This window comes from Perissodus microlepis, chromosome 3, assembly GCF_051167445.1.
Source record: "Perissodus microlepis isolate ML-2025 ecotype Zambia chromosome 3, ASM5116744v1, whole genome shotgun sequence".
NCBI classification, from domain to species: Eukaryota; Metazoa; Chordata; class Actinopteri; order Cichliformes; family Cichlidae; genus Perissodus; species Perissodus microlepis.
The window spans coordinates 5,400,897-5,412,952 of NC_140463.1; positions in this window are offsets into that span (position 1 = coordinate 5,400,897).

Here is a 12,056-nt window from a genome sequence, read left to right on the forward strand (position 1 = left end):
TTTGTTTGTTTTTTAAACTATTTATTTATGTAGTTATCCTTAAGCTCTGTTATTGAAGTTTAAAATGAAATAAATAAAAATTGTTGATGATAAAAAAAAAAGTTTAAATTTCAAAGCTCATGCATACATGCACATCCAGTGCTCAGTGTCTAATTGTGTGTTTGTGTTTTTACCTTTTTGCAGTAGCGTAGTGAAACATTTGGGCGGTGGATAAATAATGGAAACAAATCAAACAAATGACCATAATTTCCTAACCGTAGGGGCTAGAACGGTCATTCTTACACCGTTTTGTTCAGAAGAGATGGGGGAATCTTAAAGTGTTGACAATTTATCATTAAAATGTGAATTATTAAAGATATTTGACTTCTAATGCACCATAACTGAGTAGAGCAAAGCAAAAACTGCCTTGACTTGCCCTCAAACAACGCTTTCTAACTCTAAATCTATTTGGAGTATCAATATCATTCTTTCACCGTAAGAGACAGCAGGCTTTGGTGAACAATCATGGAAATTTTCAGGTCTCTGTGGAAATCCATTAAAAAGATATGACGAGAGAAAAAAGTGGTTCATTTCCAGAGTTTGAAATCTGAAGAAATCTGAGCGAAGGACGAATTTCCTACCCTCAAACAAGTCTAACTCATTTCAGAACGGTAATAGGTGAGAAAGAAATTCTTGAATTGTGAGCGTCAGGAGTGTCTGAAGATATACTGGGACAAGCCTTATGTCTTAACTTTGCTTCGTTAAGGAGATATGACGATTCGAATATGCCTCTCATTACAGAAATCAAGCGGTGATTTTGAACAAGCTCTCCATTGACTTTCTATGGAGAGTTTTGCGACTTTGTGTTGGTCTGAGGAGATTTGCCAAAATTCTATAAATCCCACAACAATGATAGTGACATTTTCGGAAAGCCAGCAAAAATACCTACGTTTTGATGTATAATTTGTGGAAGTTGAGTGAAAATTGAGCAAGTAGCAAGAAGTTGTTCGGACATGAAGAGAAGACTGCAAAACCTTCAGTGGCACACTGGAATCCAAGTGCATAGCAACCATAACAACGCATGTATTTTGTGAAAAAAATCACAATTTTGCAACTGAAAACTTTAAGAGGCATAAAAGTAAAACGGTAAAAGATTTGAAAAAGCTGATTTATACCTGAATAGCCCAATAATTTCAGAACATTTTAAAGTTTGAATGGTTGTTCTACGTGAAAATATGAGGAAGTAGTTAAGTTTCAAAAACAAGCAAATTTTAGCAGAATTGCAGAAGTTTCCCATTCATTTCAATGGGACAAATTAAGCTTAATATTTTAAAAAGTATAATAGTGAAAAATACCAAAAGACATAGCACACATTAGCAGAAATAGCAGAATAGTTTAAAATTTGAACGGTGAAAATCGGCTGAAAATTGTGGAAGTAGTTAAGTGCCAAAAAGTGTACGGAAGTCCTAAGAGGAACTCAATAGTGTGGATGCTTAAAGAGTCCACACAATAAAAAAAAAAAAAAAAAAAAAGAAAGTCAGAGGTCAGTGCTGTAGATACAGGTCAAAGGTCAGAGGTCATGTAGGAGTTTATTCTCTAAAAGCTTTTAGTTTGAATCTATTTTCAGTTCATTCAAATAAAATAAATTCTAACTTCAAAATAAAAGCCTCAGAGACAGAAGCAGCTGTATGTAAGCGTTCTACAGGACGGCTTACACAAACCTGATGTTACTGATGTCTCCTAGATAGATCTCATGGACCAAAGGCTCTCTGTGTCATCTTGGCTCCAGCTGAACTAAACTGAGAGTGAATTTGGGCTTTTAGGGAGGGGTGAAAGCAGAGCGCTGTAAAGGAAAGGGCTGTGATTGGTTCATAACACGTCAATGAGAAGAAAGGAAAGCTTCAGAGCAACATGAATGAAACAAAGTGTTTTGATGACGACTGAAAGCCAAAACTGTCCCTGAAATCAGAATCCAGTTCATCTCCAGCCCTGTCAGCAGTTCCAGCTGTAGTGCTGTTACAATAATAGTCATCACTTCTAGTTTCACAGCAGGAAACTGGGAACATTCAGCGTCTCAAAGATTGACCTGTTAGCACCTGCAGACATTGTTGAGCTGGGTCTGCTGATCTTGTCTTCATTTCTCCACTATTTGGAGAAGCTTCAGCAGGATCCACAGTCAGAGTCAAAGTGGAGTTCTAGCATGGACGTAACGCTTCAAGAAGCTTCAGACAGACAGTGTTCTCCAAAAGTTCTGCTCTACAAGGAAGCTTTGAGCTGGCTCTGTCATTGTTGTAGTCAGAAGGATGGAGGCTGGATCTTTGATGAGTGCTTGCACACAGGCTGTCTTTAAGTATTCTGGGACACAGCCAGAGGACAGACAAGTGTTCATTATTGGAAGCAGCCGAGGGGCAGGGACATCCCAAACTTCACTCAGGAACTTTGGAGGAATCATATCTACACAGCTTGATGAGCGTTTCAGTTGTGCCACAGTCCTTCAAAGCTCCTCCACAGAGACTGGCAGAAAAGAAGATCAGAGATTGTGGCTGGGGTCGGGGACATCAAGAAAAGAATCAGGAGCTGCTGTTTTGGATTTCCTCTCATTCATTTGATCCTTCAGAAAGTTTAGAAAGTGAAGACGTTCCTCACTCGATGCCGTAATCTGATGAAAACTTGCAGGATTTCAAAGACGCTCCACTGAGCTCCAAAGAGCTCTGGGCTGTGCTTATTAGAATGAATTAAAGGAGAGAAATAGCCGGCCCTCGCCTCGTTCACCTGTTCATTGAAAGCAGTCGTTCATGCTTTCATTTCTTGATGACGCAGCTGAAGATTCACCTTCTTCCGTCTCCTTTCTGCCCTCTGGCATTGTCTTTTCAGACTGTGAATGTCTTTGTGGATCCAGGGCAGCGAGCGAGCACCACGTTTAGTCCTGATCTTAAAGGTGCAGTTGAATCTAAAGTGGATGTACAAAGGAGGTTCAGATCATTCAGAGTGTTTGTGTGTGTGAGGGAGGAGGAACACCAGTGGTGGTAGAAACACTGATGAACATGTTTCTCCTGCTTCCTCATGAAAAGAGCGTCAGCGTACTGACACAGCTTCTTTTGCCTGATCACTTGGAAAAATGATCTCAAACAGAATCCATCAATGATCAGATAGAAACACATCAGCTCAAAGCCTGGAGTTCATACTGAAGCCCACAGTTATATGTAGGCCAACAACACGCTGTTTGAAACCAATGAATTTACTGTACTGAGGAACTCAAATGAGTCAGTAAGATCATCAACATGGATCTTAAAATCAGCAGCTCAGATCATGTGATCACACATAAGAACCATGGAGCAGGAAACATCTGAGACTTCAGCTCCAACTCTGATGGAGCCTTAGGAGGGCGGAGATACCTGCACAGATAGGAGCTGTTTCACACTTTAACAAGCAGCACCTCCAAACTACACCCTTCATCCACCTTAATAGGGGAGCATTTGAAGTGTCTAAAACGCCCCAGAGCGTCGGGCCGGGAAAAGACAGAGCGTACGCCTCCTTTATTGTGAAATTCCTCACCATGGTAACTGAACACATCAGCTGGTCTGCAGCAGGTTATGTTCAGAGTTTGAGGCTCAAATTGGCTCAAAGTTTCCCATTTTCACTGATTGTTTCCCGACGACATGCTTCAAGTGTGATATGGATCCTCTGCTGAAGGAATCTGCTTTCTATCCACAACCTGTTGATCCGTATCTGACTAACAGCAGCGCAGGAAGCCCTGCAGTTATAGAGAAACTGTCTGAGTCGCATTGTTGCTGCAGTTTACCTGCAACTGCTGATGAAGAAAAAGTCTCAATGTGTTTGTGTTTGGTCCTAATCTGCTGCCAAGTCTGTTTGACATGCTGGATTTCCAGCTGATAGATGACAGATTAGAAACTGATCAGTCTATTGATCACACAATATTCCATCAATAGAATTGATTTGACTTTGATTTGTGTAACAAAGTGATTTCCACGTCTCCTTCATGATGTGACAGTGTCAGAGCTGAATGCACTTGTAGAGTATCATGTTTTTATGGCTCACATTTAAAGTGTTCCAGCTCTAATGTACAGCTGTCATATTAGAAATAGAAGCAGCTCTGATTTTAGTGCTCAAAGAAATCTATGAAGTTATGAATTCACACATGAACAGTTTTCTGCAGCGTTCCTCTCGGCCTTATTTGCAGCTCCACTCTTGTTTTTGCTCTAATAATTATTTCTCTCCATGAGCTGTTTCTCTGCCTGAAGGAGGCGCCACTCCATCGCTTCATTTAGTGCAGAACAAGAGTCACATGATGCTGCTCTGTGAACACCAATCACACTTTGTACAGCTCATGTTGTGTTTGTTGTCCTCTCAGTGTGTCAGGTGGAGGTGGAGGAGGGGGCGGAGTCTGTCCAGCTGCCCTTCAAAACCACACAAAACCTGCCTGAAAATGTTGAGGTGGAGTGGGTACGCTATGACCCTGAATACAGGAAGGTCCACGTGTATAAGAACGGCTCTGACCAGCCTGAAGAACAGCACCAGGATTACAGAGACCGAACGAAGATGAATGAAGACCTGCTGAAAACTGGAGACCTCAGTCTGACCCTGAAACAGCCCACAGAGAGAGACAGTGGGAGATATGAATGTGATGTCTGGAGGAACGGACGGATTAGATTCAAAACAGTGCAGCTCAAAGTCAAAGGTTTGTTTGTCTGTCTGTGTGTGTGTGTGTGTGTGTGTGTGTGTGTGTGTGACTGTCTTGTGTCTCCTCTGCAGGGAGAGTTCAGGTCCAGGATCAAACAGGGGACATCAGGAACAGAAGCAGCTCCATTGATCCGACTCCTCTGATGGCTGATCAATCAGTTTGATCTGTGTGTTCTTTGATTATTGATCAGTGATGTCAGAGTGGAGTCAGTGTGATGTTGTTGTTGTGTGTTTGAGACTTTTAGTGTCCATGAAGGTCTCTGCTGCCGTAGATCCTCTGAACTGTGACAGAGGTCTCACTCTGGAGGAACCTCTCAGCACTTTCCAGCAGCTCCTCCATCATGGAGGACGTTCCCTCACTGTAACAGGTGGAGGAGAGAGGAGAGGAAGCACAGGTGGATCCTCTGAGGAAGAGGAGCGTTCCTGCAAACCACATGATCACATGACCAGAGGACAAGCATGTGTAGAAACACATTAAAGTCAGCCTGTAAATTCATCAGGAAGATGTTTTCTGCTGTAAATGGAGCCGTGTTGTGTTTTCTTTAGAACAAAGGTGAGCACAGTAAGGATCAGATTTGAAAAATTATCACAGGACTGAGACGAACAGATGAGAACTGATGTAGTTATTTTGGACTTCCTGGTGTTGACTCTGACTGAGGTGATGTTTCACAGAACCGAGTGGGCACTAACAGTTTCTGTGTCCTTGATGGAGCTTTCTCATCTTTTCAACATCTCTGCTGGACATAATCAGGAGTCTGTTGGCACATCCTCGCTGCAGGTGTGAAGAAGGAAACCTCACAGACAAAATGATGTAAATGTAAAAAAAGGTTTTGACAAATCTTTAAAACCTATGTTTGCATTAAAAGTGGGAACTAGCACTAGACATGAGGCTGATTAAGCAGTTCCCGGATGCTGTTCAGTGCCCACCCTAAGGCCCATTTTTTTAGCTAAAGATTTAATTTGTTGCTTTTATAAAAAGCTATTCTTGATAATCCCGTATTGTATAACTAACCTGTTGTTACATGTGGGCGTGGTGTTGTCCTCTCCCTCTCCTCTTCCTTCTTTATTGCCCCATCCCTTGTTTCTCTCTGCCCCTGCCTTCTCCTTTAGGACACACCTGCTGCTCATTTGCCCTCGTTGACCACCAACTGCCCTCCGAGGTGATATAAGCTGGAGGAGAGCAGTGTGGAGGTGGGAGAGAGAGAGAGAGACCAGCCCCACCGTGCGTGGCTTGTTGTGGGCAGTGGTTTTGGTTAAGTGACGGCGGCCTCCATTACTTGGTTTGGCCTGCCTGCTTATTTCTATAAGCAGTTGAAGCCTTATAGTTGTTTTTTTTGTTGAAGTGGTCACCATCTCGTTGGGTCGACCTGCCTGATTTATCATTAAAGCAGCGTTGCTGTCTCTTTCTGTTGTTACTGTTTACATGATTAATTGATTATAATAAAGATTTATTTTGTGTTAAACACCTCTGCCTGGCGTCTTTTTCATTTCAACCCAGATCCAACTGTTACTGTCCCCCACCCTCTTCGCCTAGCTTTCATGTGGGGATGTAACAAAGTGGGGACTCGTCCAGGATCGGAATGAAGAGAATTGAGTTAATCACGATTGCGAACAGGTGTTTGTGTGTTGTGTGAGGGTCATTTGACTAGCTGCTGCTCTCCCCGGCTAGCACAGGGGAGTGTCTAGCTGAGCGTTTGCTCTTCCTTTGGACACTTGTTTTTTGTTTTGCCTTTGTTATTTTCGGAGCAAACCCAGGTGGGAATTACTTCTCTGTTGGGGGTATGCTTTTCGGTGCCTTTGGCACTTGATGATTTACCTTCAAAGTGGCCTCGAGCCTGGTACGCTCCAGAAGCTAGGTGAGGCTAGATTCTGAGTAGGCAGGACTGGGGAGAAGGTTGGTAGAATTTTAGTTAATGGTTGACTCGACACAACACATTGTTTCGCATGTTTTTTTTTTTGTTTTTTTTGGTTGTGTAGTGAAGGTGTTCTGTGGCCCTTTAGTGGTTTGCCTGTGTTTTGCGTTTCATGGCCACTTTTGATATTGCTGGGTTTACGGCAAAGCTGTCGCTTACCCTGCTGGATATTTGTAGAAAGAAGGATCTGCATGAGGTGGCAACATATTACGGGATCAGTGTCTCCACTGGTCTACGCAAAGCGGAGCTGAAGGCCGCTCTGGTGTCTGGGTTGTTGGAGAAGGGGGTGGTTGTAATGCAAGAACCCCCGAGCACACCCGGTCCGGCTGGACCAAGTGCAGTGCCTCATGTTCCAAGCCAGGTCGTAGAACCGTCAGTGTTTACACCTGTGGGCCAGGGGCTGCCCGAGGGTGGACAAATGACGCTGCCCCATTTTGATCCGCTCTCCACCCAGTCATCAGAGGGTTCTAAGCAGGATGCTAGGCTCAAAGTCCGTCTGGCTCATCTCCAGCTGGAAAAGGAGGAGCGTGAGAGAGAGTTCCAGCTGAAAAGGGAGATAGAGCTTAGGCGTTTGGATGCGGAACTGGCTATGGCTAGGGAGGTTGAGCTGAAGAAGGTGGAGGCGGAGACTAAGGTCAAGGTGCGACAGCTGGAACTCCAGCAGGCCTCCTTCCCTCCTGTGGCGGCCTCGCTGTCACAGACAGAGGTACAGTTTGATGTAGGAAGGAATAGTCGTCTGGTCCCTGTATTTCGTGACACTGAGGTGGAGATTTATTTTTAATCATTTGAGCGGATAGCGACAGCCTTGCGTTGGCCGCGGGATGCGTGGGCCATCCTGCTGCAGTGCAAGCTGGTTGGCTTGGCACAGGAAGTTTGTTCCTCGTTGTCCGCTGGGTGCAGTTTGGATTACGACAAACTGAAAAGTGCTATCCTGTTAGCCTACGAACTAGTCCCCGAGGCTTATAGGCAGCGATTTCGTGGGTTGAAAAAGGTGCAGGGTCAATCCTTCCTAGATTTCACGAGGGAAAAGAGTGTCCTCTTTGACCAATGGTGTATGGCCTGTAAAGCTGCAGACCTAGTTTTGGTACGGGAGTTAATTCTCATTGAGGAATTTAAAAACTGCATCTCCGAGCGGATGGCAGTATATCTGAATGAACAGAAAGTCTCCACTTTGCAGCAGGCCGCAACACTGGCTGACGAGTTCGCACTCGTCCATAAAGCCAGTATCGTTAAGCATGAGCGACGCGACACACTAGCGAAGGCTAGCGGTGCTAGTGGTGAGCAAGGCACAAGGGGGAGGTGCCTGTGCCTCGTCCCAGGTCAGACTGGAAATGTTTTTACTGTTTTAAATCTGGCCATTTAATAGCGGACTGCGAGGCCTACAGGCGAAGGCAGCCAGCCTCAACACCACATAAGTCAAAAGGGATGGGGCTGATTAAAATCACTTCCCCTGTTAACAGGCCCCTTAGCACGGAGACTCCTGATGAATGTTTTAAACCCTTCATTTTTAAAGGAGCAGTGTCGCTTTCTGGTGAGCCTAAAGATAAGTGTACTGCGACTATTTTACGTGACACAGGTGGTTCACAGTCCCTCATACTGGCCAGTGCACTTGCCTTTGATGAAATGACTGCCAGTGGCACTGATGTTATTGTTAGAGGCGTTGGAATGACTTACGTGCCAGCCCCCCTCCATCGAATTTGGGTGCAGAGTGACCTAGTAAGTGGTATTTTTCCTGTGGCTGTGTGTCCTTGCTTCCCGATTGATGCCGTGGATTTCATAATGGGCAATGACATTGCAGGTGGGAAGGTTTATCCTACCCCAGAGGTCACAAAGACTCCTGACCCAAGGCCTTTGTCAGATGCTTTAAACCGGCAGCACCCGGATGTATTTCCTGTAGGTGTTCTCACCCGGTCACATGCCCATCGGCAGGGAGAAGTGGTTGACTTGTCAGAGTCAGTGGTCGGCTCTATTTTGGAAAAGGATGTGATGCCCTCCAAGGAGGGGGTGGGTCCTGATGCCAAGGAACTGGCTCAAGAAGTAGCTGAGCCTGCTCCTAAACCTGCAGCCCCTACTCTCCTCACACGGAAGGCCCTTATTATCGCTCAGAAAGAGGACCCGTCGTTAGCCAAATATTTTGCCGCCGTAGATGAGAGTGATGGTCCGACAGGAGACCGGAAGCAGACGTTTTTTGTTTGTGATTGATTGTTAATGCCCAGGTGGACCTCAAAGCCAGGGGAGGACTGGAGTGTAGTCCAACAGATAGCGGTCCCAGCTAGTTTGCGTCAGCATGTGGTACAATTAGCCCATGGTCATTCATGGTCAGGACATTTGGGGATAACTAAAACATATGACCGTATTCTGCAGCACTTCTTCTGGCCAGCAATGAAGGCAGATGTTGCAAAGTATTGTAATACTTGTCACACGTGTCAACTGGTGGGCAAACCAAACCAAACTGTGCCCCCCGCCCCACTTTGTCCAATACCTGCCGTTGGTGAGCCATTTGAACACGTTTTGGTCGATTGTGTTGGTCTGTTGCCAAGATCACGGGCAGGTAATCAGTTTTTATTGACCATAATGTGCTTGTCCACGCCGTTCCCCGAAGCAATTCCTCTGCGGAGGATCACCACTGCAAACATTACTAAGCCGCTAATCAAATTTTTTACCACCTTTGGTCTCCCAAAAACAGTGCAAACGGACCAGGGAACTAACTTCTTATCCCGAGCATTTAAACAGACTTTAATCTCCCTAGGCATTTCTCATTCTGTGTCCAGTGCTTACCACCCAGAGTCGCAGGGTGCACTTGAGCGTTGGCACCAAACACTTAAGGCCATGCTGAAAAAGTACTGCCATGACACGGGCAGAGGTTGGGATGAGGGTGTCCCCTTTGTGCTGTTTGCGCCACGCAATGCTAAGCAGGAGTCCTTAGGGTTCAGCCCAGCTACCCTTGTGTTTGGCCGAGATGTGCGGGGCCCGCTAAAGATGTTGAAAGAGAGGTTCCTTAGCGGGGGTGTTCCAAAAGCTGATGTGGCAGAATTTGTGAAGATGTGTAGGGATCGATGGCAACATGCTACCACACTAGCAAAAGAGGCCCTGTGTACATCCCAGGCAAGCATGAAGAAGTGGTATGACAGGAATGCTGTGAAAAGACATTTTCAGCCTGGAGAGAAAGTCCTAGTGTTGCTGCCAGTGCCCGGTTCTGCCCTTTCGGCCCGTTTTGCAGGACTGTATGTTATAGTTAAGGTTTCCGAGACAGATTATGTCCTCAGTACCCCAGAACGCAGGAGGAAATCTCGCCTGTGCCACATCAACATGTTGAAACCCTACCATGATAGGGAAACCCATGAGACTGTTGCCAGCGCAGCAACCCCCAGTTCTGTCTCTGCTGCCGTGCTGAGCGTAGAGGCCAGTGCTGACGACGATCTGCATATGCTTTCTGAGGGACAACAGTGTGGGCGGTTGGCAAATTCAGCTTACTTAGCCGAGGTAACGGCCCACTTGTCTCATCTGTCCCCTTCACAGTTTGAAGATGTGCTTAGCCTGCTGCACTCCTACCGTTCTCTCTTTGGTGATGTGCCCTCGTGTACTAGTGTTTGTGAACATGATATCAATGTTGGTGACGCAACCCCAATCAAACAGCACGCGTACCGCTGCCCCATGGGAAAGCGCGAGGTGATGAAGAAGGAAGTCAGTTACTTAGTAGAGAACGATTTGGCACAACCAAGCCACAGCCCTTGGAGCTCCCCGTGTTTGCTTACGCCCAAGTCTGATGGCACCCCACGTTTCTGCACAGACTACCGGAAGGTAAATGCAGTGACTGTCTCCGATTCTTTTCCACTTCCTCGTATGGAGGATTGCATTGACAATATAGGTCCTGCCAAATTCATTTCCAAACTGGACCTTCTTAAAGGGTATTGGCAGGTGCCTTTGACCCACAGAGACATTTCTGCATTTGTCACACCCGACCATTTCATGCAGTACACCGTGATGGCGTTTGGCATGAAAAATTCTCCGGCCACATTCCAACGTTTAATGCAGCTAGTGTTGGGGGATGTGCCTCGGTGTAATGTGTACTTGGATGATGTAGTGATATACACGGACACATGGGAAGAGCATGTGGCTACCCTACAATCAGTGTTCCAGCGGTTGGCCGAAGCCTCGTTAACTCTAAATCTCGCTAAGTGCAAGTTTGCCAAAGCGACCGTCACCTACCTGGGAAAGCAGGTGGGTTTCGGGCAGGTTCGCCCGATAGAGGCAAAAGTCGAGGCTGTCCTCAGCTACCTGGCCCCAACCACTAGGCGGGAGTTAAAGCGGTTCTTGGGCATGACTGGATACTGTCGCTGTTTTTGTAAGAACTTTGCGGTAGTTGTGGCCCCTTTGACAAAGCTATGTAGCCCCAAAATCCCTTTTGAGTGGTCAGGGAAATGCCAGCATGCATTTGAGGCTGCAAAATCTCTCCTTTGCAGTGCCCCGGTTCTGGCAGCCCCCAACTTCTCTCAGCCTTTCAAACTGGAAGTTGACGCTAGTGCCACCGGAGCTGGTACGGTTCTGTTACAGGATGACGCAGAGGGTGTGTGTCACCCAGTCTGCTACTATTCTGTAAAGTTCAAGCGCCATTAGCTAAACTATTCCACCATAGAAAAAGAAGCTCTGGCACTGCTGATGGCCTTGCAGCACTTCACTGTGTATGTGGGCTCTAGCTCCTTTCCAGCTTCCATCTGTGTATACAGATCACAATCCCCTTACATTCCTCCAAAGTATGTACAACCACAACCAGCGACTCATGCGCTGGGCATTGCTGGTGCAGGATTATGATCTGGTTATCCAACACAAGAAAGGGACTGAAAATCTGGTGGCTGATGCACTCTCCCGCAGCGCATAGTGATGCGTTTGTTCTGTGTTTCGTATAGTGTGAATGTAAGGGGTGGGGGGATGTTACATCCTGTGAGGCTGTGGGAGTGTGTGGGCGTGGTGTTGTCCTCTCCCTCTCCTCCTCCTTCTTTATTGCCCCACCCCTTGTTTCTCTCTGCCCCTGCCTTCTCCTTTAGGACACACCTGCTGCTCATTTGCCCTCGTTGACCACCAATTACCCTCAGAGGTGATATAAGCTGGAGGAGAGCAGTGTGGAGGTGGGAGAGGCTTCTGGTGGATTTCCTCTGTGTTGGTCAGAGAGGCTTCTGGTGGATTTCCTCTGTCTTGGTCAGTGTGTGATTCTGGTCTAGGTGCGGCCTCCATTACTTGGTTTGGCCTGCCTGGTTATTTCTAATAGCAGCGTTGCTGTCTTTTTCTGTTGAAGCCTTATAGTTGTTTTCTTTGTTGAAGTGGTCACCATCTCGTTGGGTTGACCTGCCTGATTTATCATTAAAGCAGCGTTGCTGTCTCTTTCTGTTGTTACTGTTTATATGATTATTGGATTAATTGATTGTAATAAAGATTTATTTCGTGTTAAACACCTCTGCCTGGCAT